Below are 18,280 nucleotides of genomic sequence, written 5' to 3' on the forward strand. Positions count from 1 at the left end.
GGACAACGTATCCGTGGAGACGGACCAAGAGCAAGAGGACAGACTACCTAAACACGGACAGTAGCAGGCCACTGATCCCCCTATGGGTTGAAGAGCCAATCGTGGCCAAGGGAGGTGACAGTACCTTGGGTAGTACAGATGTAACAATACACCAGGATGTCGAGAGGTAAACAGGTGTAACAATACACAAGGATGTAATTAATAATAGCAGCGAGACAATATACAGAGGTATAGGTGTAACAATACACAGGGATGTAATAAGCAACTATGGTGTAACAATACACAGTGAAGTAATAAGCAACAATGAAAATGCCAATAATGAATTGGTGGATTAATTCCCCAACTTATCTGAGAGATGTTATACGGCAGGGAAGTTGAGACAACGCAGCACTGACAGGCAGGGAACCTCTGAACAAGGACACTGGAATGCAGGGATGAAACCTCTAGGTCAGCAGCACCAAATAGGCTTAGACAGGCAAGGGTTAACCACCGGGGACCGGGAACACTCTGAACACGCAGGTCAGAACTATAACTGGCAACTATCCAGCTTCCCCGGAAGGTCTAAAAAGGAGTCCCGGCCAATGAGTGACCGGCTGGATCATCTAATCATCCAGGACAGCTGGACGCTGCACCTCCTCCTGCTCGCAGCTGCCTGGCGTCCTCCGTCGCCTAGGCAACCGCTGCAGCAGAGGAGGTGCAGCGAGGGAGCGCTGCGTCCCGGGCGCTTAGTAACACCGGGCGGAAGTTCTGGGCTGACGTCACTGTGTCTTCCCGGCTGCTTAGCAACTGCCGGGAGGCACAGTCTAGAGGCCGCCAGGCGGGGACAGAAGACGCTCGCACGGCCTCTAACAAACAGATTCTCTGACTGAGAAGCACTGTTAATATTCTCTATAAAAGGAAGAGATACCATCCAAATGCTGCTCACTGCGAGAAAGACAGTGAGGCAAAAAACATCGTGATTGTCCGTATTCAAGCACGTTTTGAGGAACAATTTCAGACACTCCAATCAGACTTGGCTTCAGCTAGAGCAAATTAAGGGTTCAGACGCGCTAGTATCGGACCGAAATTCCCCTTGCTCGATGTTTGGGGTTTTCGCATGCGCGTTTATGTGAATGTGCAAACCCCAGGAGCCGTGCACACTTACTGAGCCACAGATTTGCCGATCACCGGCGGAAATAAAACTCAGACTGACTTTTATTATCGAAGGGGAATAAAATAATTTGATAGTCGCCGACCATCGAATGATTTCTCTCCCCTTCGATTGCATGCGAGGGGATGTGTTCGAGTACACATCCCCTCGCATGCTAGTGAGGGTATTCGGCAGCGGGAGGGGCCCAGGCATTCGGCGGGGTGGCGCCTGTTCGCCACAGATTTGTCTCTGCAGGAAATCTGTGCAAAGCAGGAGCACAAAGTAAAGGTTTGGAGAAATAACTTTACCATTATCATAAGGCCTGATTCAGATCAGATCGCTGAATTTGGATTGCTTGATTGCTAAAATCTTGTATTTTTGCAATCCAAAACTCACAATTTGAATAGATAATCCTAATTTCCAACTGCAGGAAGATCAAAACTCGGAATGGGTTCCCTTTGGATGTGCAACATTTGGGTGGGTTCTGATTTGTACAGAACCAAGGCCCCTTATTCAGATCTGATTGTAGTACAAATTTAGGCCTTATTCTGGTTCACTCCCTCTGGCAAATTCCTAACTCTCTCTGCACAAGTAACATCTACCCCACCTGCAGTGCACATGGTTTTGTCCATCTAAGAAGGAATTTGCCAGAAGGAATGAACCAGAATAAGGACCTTGTTCTCAAAATGGGCAAAACCATGTGCACTGCAGGTGGGGCAGATGTAACATGTGCAGAGAGAGTTAGATTTGGGGGAGTTATTTTGTTTCTGTGCAGGGTAAATACTGGATGCGTTATTTTTACACTGCAATTTAGATTTCAGTTTCAACACACCCCACCCAAATTTAACTCTCTCTGCACATGTTACATCTGCCCCACCTGTGGCGCACATGGTTTTGCCCATTTTGAGAACAAATTTGTACTGCAAACAGATCTGAATAAGGTTGTAGAAATTTATAGGATATGACCTGAAATGGCGCCCTGCTGCCTGTGAACTGTACTTAACCCTGGCTATCACCAAATAACCTTTACAATACCATACAATCACAAAAATGGGAATTTCCAATCACTGGCGCAGAGGGGGATAAAGATGTCTATATCTTCTTATGTTTTTTCTCAACGATCTTCAAAAGTTGTCACTCCGCCGATATGTGGGAGGAGTTAGAGAAGAGTAGTGACGGTTAGATGTGGTTCTCCCAAATTTTAGAGATAAGGAAGTGGATATATGAAAAAAACTTGGACGTACCCCACTTACGGTAAGTAGGGCAGTGTATAGGCTCGTAGCGGTTTCTTTATTTTCTTCTGATGTTGTCCTTTTCAAGGTAAGTTTTTTTCTCAACGTGGATGGATGTGCAAAAAAGATATATACACAGAATCAATACATGGATATGTACTATGTTGATTATATTTCTTCAAAGGTGCCCCCGTGAACTCAATAATCGGTAGATAGTGGTATCGAGTCGTACCTTACTCACCAAGAGATAGAGCAAGGTACACATATAAAGGTTTCTTTTTTTTTTTTTTTTATATTCGAGGTGACTGTTATATGTGAAGATCAACAGTGGGTAAACGTACCCCAACTCACGTGTAAAGAAGTTGTCTTAAAGCACGTAGCGGGTTCTTTGGATGGATTCGACTGCTGTCAGCAGACCATTGTTTTCTCCCAGAATTTGATAGTGAATAAAACAAATACAATAGAAATAGTATGTCAGATTATTGACATAATATTAATAATCCTCCTTTCTTCTAAGGTGACCCCGTGAAATCAATAATCGGTAGACAGTGATCGTGGTTATTACTAAAAAGGCTCAATACCAGGAGATTTTATGATCTTCAGAATTTGCGTACCCAACTCACAATTTTATCAATGTTACACCGCCCATCAAGGTATCTTTGTCTTTAGATAGGGATCCCTTGTGGTTTTAAATTTTTCCTTTTCCTTTTAAATACTCCAACAGTGATCTCTTCAAAAGTTTATATTTTATTATACGGTAAGAAACAAGTAAAAATCCTCCATCCCAACAATGGAAGGATCCCGATACATCCAATATAGTACAAGTCCCAAAAATAGAAAAAATAGTAAAAAGACAATAAAAAAATATTTTAAAAATTGCTAAAATACATACAGTCGGTCCAAAAGGTATCCAGAGGGGAAAGGATGATGGCTGCTCACTCTCCACAGTGCTTGTCAACGCGTTTCAGTGTCTACAACACCTTTTTCAAGACTTGAAAAAGGTGTTGTAGACACCGAAACGCGTTGACAAGCACTGTGGAGAGTGAGCAGCCATCATCCTTTCCCCTCTGGATACCTTTTGGACAGACTGTATGTATTTTAGCAATTTAAAAAAAAAAAATTATTGTCTTTTTACTATTTTTTCTATTTTTGGGACTTGTACTATATTGGATGTATCGGGATCCTTCCATTGTTGGGATGGAGGATTTTTACTTGTTTCTTACCGTATAATAAAATATAAACTTTTGAAGAGATCACTGTTGGAGTATTTTAAAAGGAAAAGGAAAAATTTAAAACCACAAGGGATCCCTATCTAAAGACAAAGATACCTTGATGGGCGGTGTAACATTGATAAAATTGTGAGTTGGGTACGCAAATTCTGAAGATCATAAAATCTCCTGGTATTGAGCCTTTTTAGTAACTACCACGAGGTGGAGGGAATCTATCTCTAAAGATACCTTTATGGGTGTTTATCTGCACTTTTTAGTGTGAGTTATGGTACGAGACCAGTTCCTTCTAATCACTAGAAATAAATAAAACACAGTCACCTTTTGTCAATTTATGCCTATTGCAAAAGAGGCATACTAATATTATGTCAATTTTCTGACACATTATTTTGTATTGTTCTATTCACTATCACATCTTGGGAGAAAACAATGGTCTGCTGATCGTAGTCTGATCCATCTAAAGAACCCGCTACGTGCTTAAGGATAACTTCTTTCCACGTGAGTTGGGGTACGTTTACCCATTGTTGACCTCCACATATAAAAATCACCTAGAAAAAGAAACCTTTATATGTGTACCTTGCTCTATCTCTTGGTGAGTAAGGTACGATCTGATATCACTGTCTACCGATTATTGATTTCACGGGGTCACCTTAGAAGAAAGGAGGCTTATTAATATTATGTCAATAATCTGACACACTATTTCTATTGTATTTGTTTTATTCACTATCAAATTCTGGGAGAAAACAATGGTCTGCTGACAGCAGTCGAATCCATCCAAAGAACCCGCTACGTGCTTTAAGACAACTTCTTTCCACGTGAGTTGGGGTACGTTTACCCACTGTTGATCTTCACATATAACAGTCACCTCGAATATAAAAAAAAAAAAAAAAAAGAAACCTTTACATGTGTACCTTGCTCTATCTCTTGGTGAGTAAGGTACGACTCGATACCACTATCTACCGATTATTGAGTTCACGGGGGCACCTTTGAAGAAATATAATCAACATAGTACATATCCATGTATTGATTCTGTGTATATATCTTTTTTGCACATCCATCCACGTTGAGAAAAAAACTTACCTTGAAAAGGACAACATCAGAAGAAAATAAAGAAACCGCTACGAGCCTATACACTGCCCTACTTACCGTAAGTGGGGTACGCCCAAGTTTTTTTCATATATCCACTTCCTTATCTCTAAAATTTGGGAGAACCACATCTAACCGTCACTACTCTTCTCTAACTCCTCCCACATATCGGCGGAGTGACAACTTTTGAAGATCGTTGAGAAAAAACATAAGAAGATATAGACATCTTTATCCCCCTCTGCGCCAGTGATTGGAAATTCCCATTTTTGTGATTGTAAGATCTGAATAAGGGCCTATATCTGTAATTAAACTAATAGTTAATAAAATATAAAAATGTATTTTTGATTCAGTACTTATAGCTTTAGCGTTTATCAGTGAATCATATACTATATATATATATATATATATATATATATATATATATATATACGTACAATTAGGGGAGGTATTCAATTACCCACAGTTTTATGCATAATCAGTGGGTTTCCACACCTGAATTACCTGAATTTATTTCGGTGTGGGAAAAAGGCTGTTTAATGGCACCTATTGTAAAGTGGTGTCCACAGCTATAATGTGTACAGTATGTACAAATGCAGCCAGGCTCATCGTTGGCGCCATGCCGATTAACATGTGCAATATCCTTGGCAATTGGCTCAATTCCACCTTCATGGTGTTGCTTTTTAAGTTGACCATACACCTAAACGATGTCTGGCCGATCTGCAAGATTTTGACGGGACGTGAGATGGATCCTGTGCACATTGTGAGGAATTTAGTTACAATGTGCGGTCCTGTGGGTCGAGAGGTCGTCCCTCAGATCATATGTGCTGCACGTATGATCTGTCAGCTTTCACTGCAATCGTAAGCAGATCATATGTGCTTTTAAAGCGCATACAATCGCTCGTTGGATCTTACTTACGACCTGCATACGATCAGGTCGCTCTGGTGTATGGCCAGCTTAATTCTCCATGCTCATTCATCTAATTCTCTACGCTCATTCATCTAATTCTCTACATTCGTGCATCTAATTCTCCATGTTCATGAATCTAATTCCCCATGCTTGTACATCTAATTTCCCACGCTCGTGCATCTAATTCCCCACGCTCCTGCATCTAATTCTCCAGTCTCGTGAATCTAATTCTCCACGTTAGTGCATCTAATTCTCCACGCTCATGCATCTAATTCTCCACTCTCTTGCATCTAATTCTCCACTCTCTTGCATCTAATTCTCCACTCTCTTGCATCTAATTCTCCACTCTCTTGCATCTAATTCTCCACGCTCGTGCATCTAATTCTCCATGCTCATGAATCTAATTCTCCATGCTTGTACATCTAATTCCCCACGCTCGTGCATCTAATTCCCCACGCTCGTGCATCTAATTCTCCAGTCTCGTGAATCTAATTCTCCAGTCTCGTGAATCTAATTCTCCACGTTAGTGCATCTAATTCTCCAAGCTCTTTCATCTAATTCTCCACGCTCATGCATCTTATTCTCCATTCTCTTGCATCTAATTCTCCACACTCTTGCATATAATTCTCCCCTCTCGTGCCTCTAATTCTCCACGCTCATTCATCTAATTCTCCACGCTCGTGCATCTCATTCTCCACGTTCGTGCATTTAATTCTCCATGCTTTTGCATCGAACTCTCCACGTTCGTGCATCTAATTCTCCACACACGTGACTCTAGTTCTACACGCTTGTGCATCTAATTCTCAATGCTCGTGCATCTAATTCTCCACTCTCGTGCCTCTAATTCTTCACGCTCATTCATCTAATTCTCCACGCTTGTGCATCTCATTCTCCATGTTCGTGCATCTAATTCTCCACGCTCGTGCGTCTAATTCTCCACGCTCATTCATCTAATTCTCCACGCTCGTGCATCTCATTCTCCACATTTGTGCATCTAATTCTCCACGCTCGTGCATCTAATTCTCCACATTCGTGCATCTAATTCGCTCCCATGGCTTGTCGAAATGCATTAAGCGGCGATAGCAAGGCTTAGCGAATCCACACAGTGGGTTCGAAATTGCTGCACCAAACAGGCATGGGCGGCCGTGGTGCAGAAACCATGAGTGTGGCTATATCTGTAGCGAATGCAGTCACAAATTTCACAAAGATTGAATATTCATTCCCAGCTTTACACAAGAGTATTTTTATCTGTTACCAGATAAGCTGTGGAGTCTGTTACTCATGCATTCTTATAAGGAACGGAGGAAACATGTGAGTGCTCCTGCATTTTCCTGTACCTGCGGTGTTTTATGTACTGCTTATTTCGGATTGAGTTTTTAACCCCTTCCCGACATTTGACGTACATTTACGTCATGGTCGGGAAGCACTTCCCGACACATGGCGTAAATGTACGTCATGGATTTAAACTGTCACCGCGTCTATAGACGCGGTGACAGTTTCAACATGTCTGCTGTCCCTGACAGCAGACATGTCCGTGCATGCCCAGGGGGGGCTGCGATGCCGCCCCCCCGTCGGCGATCGCTGTGATTGGCTGTTCAGTGTGAACAGCCATTCACAGCGTTTTCCTGTGTCACCGGCGAATAACGTTCGCCGGTGACACGGGATCAGAGGTGATTGGTGCTGTAAAGTACAGCACCAATCACCGCGGGGTGTAAGGGTGACACTGGTGTCACCCCACCTCACCCCGCCCGCCCCCAAAGGCCGTGATTGGTCCGTCGGACCGACGGACCAATCACAGCCAAGGAGGGGGATTTAAACTAACGGTGACTGCACTGCAGACGCCATTCCGGTCTGGAATAGCGTGCAGTGCGGTCACCGTACCCCCCTGCCGCCATACTGACCAGAACCTTGCTCCAAACTTGCTCCATACTTACCTGATCGCTGCTTCATCACTGCTTCCTGGATCCTGTTGCTACTTGTGCCTTCCTGTGAAATTGTGCTGCTGCAGTGTACTAGCTAGATAGAGAGATAGAGAGATAGATAGAGAGATAGAGAGATAGAGAGAGATAGAGAGAGATAGAGAGAGATAGAGAGAGATAGAGAGAGATAGAGAGAGATAGAGAGAGATAGAGAGAGATAGAGAGAGAGATAGTGTCAGAGAGTGCTATATTTTGTGCTGCTGCAGTGTGATATAGTTATAGATAGAGAGAGAGAGATAGAGAGAGAGAGATAGATAGAGAGGCCTAGTGACAGAGTGCTATATTTTGTGCTGCTGCAGTGTGATAGTTATAGAGAGATAGAGAGAGATAGAGAGAGAGAGATAGAGAGAGATAGTGACAGATTGTGCTATATATTTTTTATATAACTGACTGCTGCCCCCTCCTTTTGTGCTGATCAGTATAAATTAACTGATCAGCAACTTTTTGGGGGCGCAGGGTTTTTTTTATATATAGATATACCTGTCAGTGCTGCTGCTGCAGTGTCATAGAGTGATAGATAGTGAGAGATAGAGAGATAGAGAGAGATAGTGACAGAGAGTGATAGAGAGTGCTAAATTTTGTGTCTGCTGCCCCCGCCTTTTGTGCTGATCACTATATCTGAGGTGATCAGCAACTTTTTTGGGGGTACAGAGGTTTTTTTTTTTTTATATATACCTGTCAGTTGCACCAAAGGTTGTGCACCTGCTGCACCTCACTGGTAATCAGTGTCGCATCACTGATCACCTTTTTTTTTTGTGTGTGTGCTGTGGGGTCTTTTTTTAATTTTTTTTTTACACACACTGTGATTTTGTGGGTGTCCTGTGGCCGCTGTGCGCTGATCAGTGACGTACATCACTGATCATCTTTTTCGGCACAGGGTTGATCTATTTTTTTTTTTTTTTGATCAAATTCCTGTTGCCTTTGAGCGCTGTTCAGTGACAGACGTTACTGACCAACATCTGTGCTCAATTTTTGGCGCAGGACCTTTTTTTTTTTTTTTAACCCCTTCAATTTTTTATTTTTAACCCCTTCATTTTTTTTTTTTTTATTGGTATAAAGTATTTTTTTTTTTCTGCACTACATACACACTACATACCCCCCGGATTGAAATAAAGTTTGTCCCCCCCCCTACACTATACACGTGTTGAAACATTTCACTACCAGTAACACAAAAATAAAAATGGCATCCCAAATGTCCTCCCAAATGTCCTCCCAAATGTCCTCCCAGTCATCCAGGAGAATGTATTCAGTGGAGGAGGCATATGCCATGCTTGCTTCTGACTCTGACACAGCCAGTGATGCAAGCGGGGAATTTGAAGGATTTGCCTTAAGCTCCTCTTCCTCCTCTGGTGATGAGGGACCCCCTCAAAGACGCCCCCGTAGAGCAGCTGAGACCCCCCCCCCAATAATTGATCTCGTATGGACCCCACCACCAGACAATTTTGAGCCCCAGGTTCCTGAGTTTTTGGCCATGCCAGGAATCCAATTTGATTCCACAGGTCTCAGAGAAATTGACTTTTTCAAATTATTTTTCTCTGATGATTTTATAAATTTAATGGTGGACCAAACTAATTTATATGCCCAGCAGTTTATTGCTCAAAACCCCACGTCATCATTTGCTAGGTGGACCCCTGTAGATGCAGTAGAGATGATGACGTTTTGGGGTCTGGTGTTTCATATGGGCATAGTAAAAAAGCCAGAAATTAGGCAATATTGGAGTACAGATGTTCTGTACAGTACTCCATTTTACCGTATGGCCATGACCCGGACTCGATTTGAGACAATTCTTAAATTTATACATTACACCGATAATGCACAGTGCCCACCCAGAGATGATCCCACCTTTGACCGGCTATTCAAAGTCAGGCCGGTCATTGATCATTTCAGTGCCAAATTTGAAGAGGTGTACATCCCTGAAAAATTTATTTGTATCGACGAGTCCCTTATACATTTTAAAGGAAGGGTTAAATTCCGCCAGTACCTTCCCAGTAAGAGGGCAAGGTATGGCATAAAAATGTATAAACTGTGTGAAAGCACCTCAGGGTACACCCACAGGTTTAGGGTTTATGAAGGGAAGGATTCAAGAATTGAACCGCCAGAATGCCCCCCCTCCCTCGTAGGTGTTAGTGGGAAAATTGTCTGGGATTTAGTGCACCCCTTCCTGGATAAAGGTTATCACCTCTATGTGGATAACTTTTACACCAGCATCCCCCTGTTTAAGGCCCTTGGTTCAAGAGGTACAGCAGCTTGCGGTACTGTGCGCAAGAACCAAAGAGGCCTCCCAAAAACGCACATTGCCCAAGTAATGAGAAAGGGTGAAAGCAGGGGAATATGCACCGAAAATATGTTGTTGGTCAAATATAAGGACAAGAGGGATGTCCTTATACTGACAACAATTCACGGAGACAGTACCACCTCCATCCCTGTACGAGGTACCAGTACCCACACCTCCAAACCTAATTGTATCCTGGATTACAATAGGTACATGGGCGGAGTTGATCTTTCAGATCAGGTACTGAAGCCGTACAGTGCCCTGCGGAAAACAAAAATCTGGTACAAGAAGGTGGCCGTGTATATCATCCAGATGGCACTGTATAACGCTTACGTGCTATTCCGTTCTACCGGCCAGAGGGGGACATTTATGCACTTTCAAGAGGAAGTCATAAAGGGCCTAATATTTGGGAACCAGCAGGCAGAGGGCCCCAGTACTTCTAGTACTGGTCCCCGTATTGTACCAGGGCAGCATTTTCCTGATGAAATCCCCTCCACTGGAAAAAAGGGCAGGACACAAAAAAGGTGCAAAGTTTGCTATAAAAAGGGAATAAGAAAGCAAACTATTTTCCAGTGTGACACTTGCCCCGACAAACCCGGCCTATGTATAAAGGAGTGTTTTAAAATATACCACACATCTATGGAATATTAGGTTCATAATTTCACCGTGCTTCGGGGGTCTTGCTAATGCCACATAGCACCCACCATTCATTCCACCAGAATCTGAGCCGCAAAATCCAAAAATCACTCCTTCCCTTCTGAGTCCTGCCATGCACCCAACTGGTATTTTTTGGTCACATGTGAGGCATTGCCGTACTCGGGAGAAATTGGGGCACAGATTTTGGGGTGCTTTGTCTCCTTCATACCTTGTGAAAATTAAAAATTTTGAGCCAGAACTGCATTTTTGTGTAAAAAAATGTAATTTTTCATGTTCACTGCCCACTTGTATCAAAATTGGTGAAACCCCTGGGGGTTTGAAATGTACACTATACCCCTAGATGAATTCCCTGAGGGGTGTAGTTTGCAAAATGGGGTCACTTGTGGGGGGGTTCCACTGTATTGGTGCTTTGGGGGTCTTGCTAATGCGACATAGCACCCACCATCATTCCACCAGAATTTGTGCTGCAAAATCCAAATATCACTCCTTCCCTTCTGAGTCCTGCCACTTTTTGGTCACACATGAGGCATTGCCGTACTCGGGAGAAATTGGGGCACAGATTTTGGGGTGCTTTGTCTCCTTCATACCTTCTGAAAATGAAAAATTTTGAGCCAGAACTGCATTTTTGTGTAAAAAAATGTAATTTTTCATTTTCACTGCCCACTTGTATCAAAATTGGTGAAACCCCTGGGGGTTTGAAATGTACACTATACCCCTAGATGAATTCCCTGAGGGGTGTACTTTGCAAAATGGGGTGACTTGTGGGGGGGTTCCACTGTATTGGTGCAACATAGCACCCACCATTCATTCCACCAAAATCTGTGCTGCAAAATCCAAAAATCACTCCTTCCCTTCTGAGTCCTGCCATGCACCCAACTGGTACTTTTTGGTCACATGTGAGGCATTGCCGTACTTGGGAGAAATTGGGGCACATATTTTGGGGTGCTTTGTCTCCTTCATACCTTGTGAAAATTAAAAATTTTGAGCCAGAACTGCATTTTTGTGTAAAAAAATGTAATTTTTCATTTTCACTGCCCACTTGTATCAAAATTGGTGAAACCCCTGGGGGTTTGAAATGTACACTATACCCCTAGATGAATTCCCTGAGGGGTGTACTTTGCAAAATGGGGTGACTTGTGGGGGGGTTCCACTGTATTGGTGCAACATAGCACCCACCATTCATTCCACCAAAATCTGTGCTGCAAAATCCAAAAATCACTCCTTCCCTTCTGAGTCCTGCCATGCACCCAACTGGTACTTTTTGGTCACATGTGAGGCATTGCCGTACTTGGGAGAAATTGGGGCACATATTTTGGGGTGCTTTGTCTCCTTCATACCTTGTGAAAATTAAAAATTTTGAGCCAGAACTGCATTTTTGTGTAAAAAAATGTAATTTTTCATGTTCACTGCCCACTTGTATCAAAATTGGTGAAACCCCTGGGGGTTTGAAATGTACACTATACCCCTAGATGAATTCCCTGAGGGGTGTAGTTTGCAAAATGGGGTCACTTGTGGGGGGGTTCCACTGTCTTGGTGCTTGGGGGGTCTTGCTAATGCGACATAGCACCCACCAAAATTCCACCAGAATCTGAGCTGTAAAATCCAAAAATCACTCCTTCCCTTCTGAGTCCTGCCATGCACCCAACTGGTATTTTTTGGTCACATGTGAGGCATTGCCGTACTCGGGAGAAATTGGGGCACAGATTTTGGGGTGCTTTTTCTCCTTCATTCCTTGTGAAAATGAAAAATTTTGAGCCAGAACTGCATTTTTGTGTAAAAAAATGTAATTTTTCATGTTCACTGCCCACTTGTATCAAAATTGGTGAAACCCCTGGGGGTTTGAAATGTACACTATACCCCTAGATGAATTCCCTGAGGGGTGAAGTTTGCAAAATGGGGTCACTTGTGGGGGGGTTCCACTGTATTGGTGCTTGGGGGGTCTTGCTAATGCGACATAGCACCCACCAAAATACCACCAGAATCTGAGCTGCAAAATCCAAAAATCACTCCTTCCCTTCTGAGTCCTGCCATGCACCCAACTGGTATTTTTTGGTCACATGTGAGGCATTTCCGTACTCGGGAGAAATTGGGGCACAGATTTTGGGGTGCTTTTTCTCCTTCATTCCTTGTGAAAATGAAAAATATTGAGCCAGAACTGCATTTTTGTGTAAAAAAATGTAATTTTTCATGTTCACTGCCCACTTGTATCAAAATTAGTGAAACCCCTGGGGGTTTGAAATGTACACTATACCCCTAGATGAATTCCCTGAGGGGTGTAGTTTGCAAAATGGGGTGACTTGTGGGGGGGTTCCACTGTATTGGTGCAACATAGCACCCACCATTCATTCCACCAAAATCTGTGCTGCAAAATCCAAAAATCACTCCTTCCCTTCTGAGTCCTGCCATGCACCCAACTGGTACTTTTTGGTCACATGTGAGGCATTGCCGTACTCGGGAGAAATTGGGGCACAGATTTTGGGGTGCTTTTTCTCCTTCATACCTTCTGAAAATGAAAAATTTTGAGCCAGAACTGCATTTTTGTGTAAAAAAATGTAATTTTTCATTTTCACTGCCCACTTGTATCAAAATTGGTGAAACCCCTGGGGGTTTGAAATGTACACTATACCCCTAGATGAATTCCCTGAGGGGTGTAGTTTTCAAAATGGGGTGACTTGTGGGGGGGTTCCACTGTATTGGTGCTTGGGGGGTCTTGCTAATGCGACATAGCACCCACCAAAATTCCACCAGAATCTGAGCTGCAAAATCCAAAAATCACTCCTTCCGTTCTGAGTCCTGCCATGCACCCAACTGGTATTTTTTGGTCACATGTGAGGCATTGCCGTACTCGGGAGAAATTGGGGCACAGATTTTGGGGTGCTTTTTCTCCTTCATACCTTCTGAAAATGAAAAATTTCGAGCCAGAACTGCATTTTTGTGTAAAAAATGTAATTTTTCATTTTCACTGCCCACTTGTATCAAAATTGGTGAAACCCCTGGGGGTTTGAAATGTACACTATACCCCTAGATGAATTCCCTGAGGGGTGTAGTTTTCAAAATGGGGTGACTTGTGGGGGGGTTCCACTGTATTGGTGCTTGGGGGGTCTTGCTAATGCGACATAGCACCCACCAAAATTCCACCAGAATCTGAGCCGCAAAATCCAAAAATCACTCCTTCCGTTCTGAGTCCTGCCATGCACCCAACTGGTATTTTTTGGTCACATGTGAGGCATTTCCGTACTCGGGAGAAATTGGGGCACATATTTTGGGGTGCTTTTTCTCCTTCATACCTTCTGAAAATGAAAAATTTTGAGCCAGAACTGCATTTTTGTGTAAAAAAATGTAATTTTTCATTTTCACTGCCCACTTGTATCAAAATTGGTGAAACCCCTGGGGGTTTGAAATGTACACTATACCCCTAGATGAATTCCCTGAGGGGTGTACTTTGCAAAATGGGGTGACTTGTGGGGGGGTTCCACTGTATTGGTGCAACATAGCACCCACCATTCATTCCACCAGAATCTGTGCTGCAAAATCCAAAAATCACTCCTTCCCTTCTGAGTCCTGCCATGCACCCAACTGGTATTTTTTGGTCACATGTGAGGCATTTCCGTACTCGGGAGAAATTGGGGCACAGATTTTGGGGTGCTTTTTCTCCTTCATACCTTCTGAAAATGAAAAATTTTGAGCCAGAACTGCATTTTTGTGTAAAAAAAATGTAATTTTTCATTTTCACTGCCCACTTGTATCAAAATTGGTGAAACCCCTGGGGGTTTGAAATGTACACTATACCCCTAGATGAATTCCCTGAGGGGTGTACTTTGCAAAATGGGGTCACTTGTGGGGGGGTTCCACTGTATTGGTGCTTTGGGGGTCTTGCTAATGCGACATAGCACCCACCAAAATTCCACCAGAATCTGAGCTGCAAAATCCAAAAATCACTCCTTCCCTTCTGAGTCCTGCCATGCACCCAACTGGTATTTTTTGGTCACATGTGAGGCATTGCCGTACTCGGGAGAAATTGGGGCACAGATTTTGGGGTGCTTTGTCTCCTTCATACCTTCTGAAAATGACAAATTTGGAGCCAGAACTGTATTTTTGTGTAAAAAAAATAATTTTTCATTTTCACTGCCCAGTTGTACCACAATTGGTGAAACCCCTGGGGGTTTGAAATGTACACTATACCCCTAGATGAATTCCCTGAGGGGTGTAGTTTGCAAAATGGGGTCACTTGTGGGGGGGTTCCTAACTTTTAGCATCTTATGGTGCCTAGAAACCTACATGGTGCCTAAAAAATAATCTCATAAAAAGGAGGCTCCAAAATCAAGTAGGTGCTCCTTCTATTATGAAGCCTGTGGTTTGGTCACCGTGCACACTAGGGCCACATATAGGATATTTATGAAAACAAAAGAATTGGGGGAATCAATTTTCAGTCACATTTCTCTAGTAAAATGTACTGTGTTCCTTAGAAAAATGTATTAAAATTGCAAATCTGCAAAAAAAAAGAAATTTTGAAATTTCACCTACACTTTGTTTTAATTCCTGTGAAACACCTAAAGGGTTAACAAACTTCCAAAATGCTGTTTTGAATACTGTGAGGGGTGCAGTTTTTGAAATGGCATCATTTATGGGGGTGTCTCACATACAAGTCCCTCAAAGTCACATCAGAACTGAACTGGTCCCTAAAAAAATCAGTGTTTGAAATTTTCTTGAAAATTTGAGAATTTGCTATTCATATTGTAAGCCTCCTAGTGTCCCAAAAAATTAAAAGGAAGTTGAAATAATGATGTCAACATAAAGTAGACATATGGTCTATGTTAGTTATTCACTATTTTGAGTGGTAAGATTATTTGTCTCACAAGCAGAAAATTTAACATTTTGCAAATCGCTAAATTTTCCATTTTTTCACGATATTTTGGTATTTTTCACAAAAAAACACAGACTGTATCGACCCAAATTTACCACTAATTTGAAGTACAATGTGTCACGAAAAAACAATCTCAAAATCACTGGGATAAGTAAAAGCAAAAAAAAGTTATCCCCACTTAAGTGAGACATGTCAGATTTGAAAAAAAGGGCTCTGTCAGGAACGCAAAAACTGGCTCTGTCAGGAAGGGGTTAAACCAGACTCGGCGCTGATCCCAAACTATTACGTTGGCTGTTTGGGTATACTTCAGCCACTTGACTAATACTGTGATGTTGATTTGAATGCTCGTTATTATTATTTATCTGTATTGTTACTGATGGCAGATTATTTGATTATGATTTATTATTTGTGAACATGACGGATAACCAGTTATGGGTACGTTATTCAATCAGCACATTGTGTACGTACAGCACCAGGAGGGGAGCTTGGAAAGGATTCATGTGTGGGAGTTGCTTACTGGAAGAGAAGCCGTCATCGCTTGATTATAATCCCAAAAGAGTGCGGGCTGACAGTATATCCTGTAGTAATCAGCATACGTTATTGTGATAATGAGAGTCAGTGCTGCGATGTTGCTGCTGCTCCCCTTGCATTGTGGAGAAGGATGTGACACAAAGGCAATCTCTCTGTCTATAGGGAGTGAGGTGCTGCACACCTGTCCTGACAAATAACAGCCACTGATGGGAGTGCAGTGTAATTAGTGCGTGACGTTACACCAGTGGCATAAAGAAGAACTGCAATGCCGACAAACAATGTGTTGACTGGCTCCATGCGGTAGTCCTTAATGATACCAACCACCCGTAATATAAATACAGGATTACCAACCCCCCTTTTATAAATACAGTATGTATATGAAGTTAAAAATAGGAACATAAAGCACTACATACAGTATAATTATTCTTGCAGGATACATATGATATTCTGGATGTAGAAATGACGGTGGTAAAAAGACTAACCCTGTAATCCCGATATGGAGAAACCCGACAAGGTTTTGTAGGCACCCTAACTCCATCTCCCAACCCATTAACCCTAACCCATCCTTGTAGCAGCCTAACCATAACCCCCTAACCCCCCGCTGCCTGACCTATCCCTCCCCGGAAGTGCCTAACCCAACCCCTGTACCCCACCACCTCAACCTAACCTACCACCTTACAGCCTAACTGAAACTCTCCCTTGTATGTGCCTAACACCTACTCCCCAAACCCCAAACCCACAGTCTAACCCTAACCTATACCTCCCCGCAGCCTAGCCCTAACCCCCCCTTCCCGCTGACTAACCTAACTTTCCCCTCGCCACAGCCTAACCCTAACCCCCTTCCCGATGTCTCATCCTAACCTTCCCCTCCCTACAGCCTAACCTTAAGTCCCCCCCACTAGTGCCTAAAACTAACCCACTTCTGAATACTTACATTCAGGATGCCAGCTGTGGGTATTCTGGCTTCGGCATCTTCACCTATTCAAAGTTCCAGCGCCGGTCTTCTGATGACAGTTGAGATGCCATTGTCATGGTCGGTATATTGAACGCCGGCATCCTTACTGGTAGGATGCTGACCAGATCCTATGCTTACCACACTATCCCTTCAAACTGGGACACTCATGACTTACACAGGTACTGTGGTTGGCTTAATTCAAGCCAGCATTTCAACTGATTTTAATCACTTACATTAGCAAACCTGTGTATTCATGAGTGTCCTGGTTTGTGATCATATGGCAAGCTTAAGCATATTATCTCCATTGTGCTCAACCATTTCTCCAGCAATGTAGTATGGATGGTGTTATGGTTAGCAGTACCGCCTCACAGTACTGAGGGCATGGGTTCGATTTCCACCATGGCCCTAACCGTGCAGAGTTTGTATATTCTGCCCGTACTTGCGTGGGTTTCCTCCGGGTACTCCGGTTTCCTCCCACATTCCAAAAATATACTGGTAGGTTAATTGGCTGCTAACAAAAATTACCCCTAGAATGAATGAGTGTGCGTGTACATGTGGTAGGGAATATAGATTGTAAACTCCACTTGGGCAGGGACTGATGTGAATGTTCATATATTCTCAGTAAAGCGGAATATGTGTCCGCTATATAAGAAACTGGTAATAAATAATAAATAAATAGAATGATACTCTTCCTATTTTTTCAACATGATAGGAGTTCTACCTTCCAGCATGGTGGGTTTCTTCTCCCTATTCAAGATCTATAGCCTCATTCCTGGCATAGTGGCCTAAGTTGCATGTTATCACTATAATTTAATACTCGTTAATCTTCCACGGGTCTGAGTTATGTATTTGTCCACCAAACATGATTAAAAAAATGTTGTAGGACCTATATGCATATATCCTGTCTACATGAGTCACCGATACCTTCCTGAACCCAAGTGGCTGCAGACTGTAAATCTACTAACATCTGCAGCTGTGGTACATCTAACGAGCCAATATCCATACTGAACACGTGTTACTTTGCATCATGTACCACATATCCATCAACATCAGAATTAGGCTCATAGTCAAGGTTCTAGGCTGCCTATTGGCTGATTTAGCTCAGGGATGATTATAAACTTAAATAATATCTATTTATTTTTGTAGCTGTTTTTTTTTCTTTATCCTTTTCCGTCTCTTTTATATGATAATACAAAAAATTACAATTTTCCATGCGGAGATTGTTCATGTACCTTGGAATCATTTAATACACCCCCAACTTTTAACTCAGAATCTGTGAGTAATGGAACAGATGGCGTCAAAAAATAAATTCTAACTTTCTTTTGTCTACTAGATATTGCCACCGCAGAACATTTGCTGTAGGAGGAGATGTAAAAATAAAAGTTCAGCCTTGATTTTTTTTTCCTCCCCTTAACACGAAAATCTCTAGAAGAGATGTTGGA

Source organism: Crinia signifera, chromosome 4 (assembly GCF_055691185.1).
Source record: "Crinia signifera chromosome 4, ASM5569118v1, whole genome shotgun sequence".
Taxonomy (NCBI): Eukaryota; Metazoa; Chordata; class Amphibia; order Anura; family Myobatrachidae; genus Crinia; species Crinia signifera.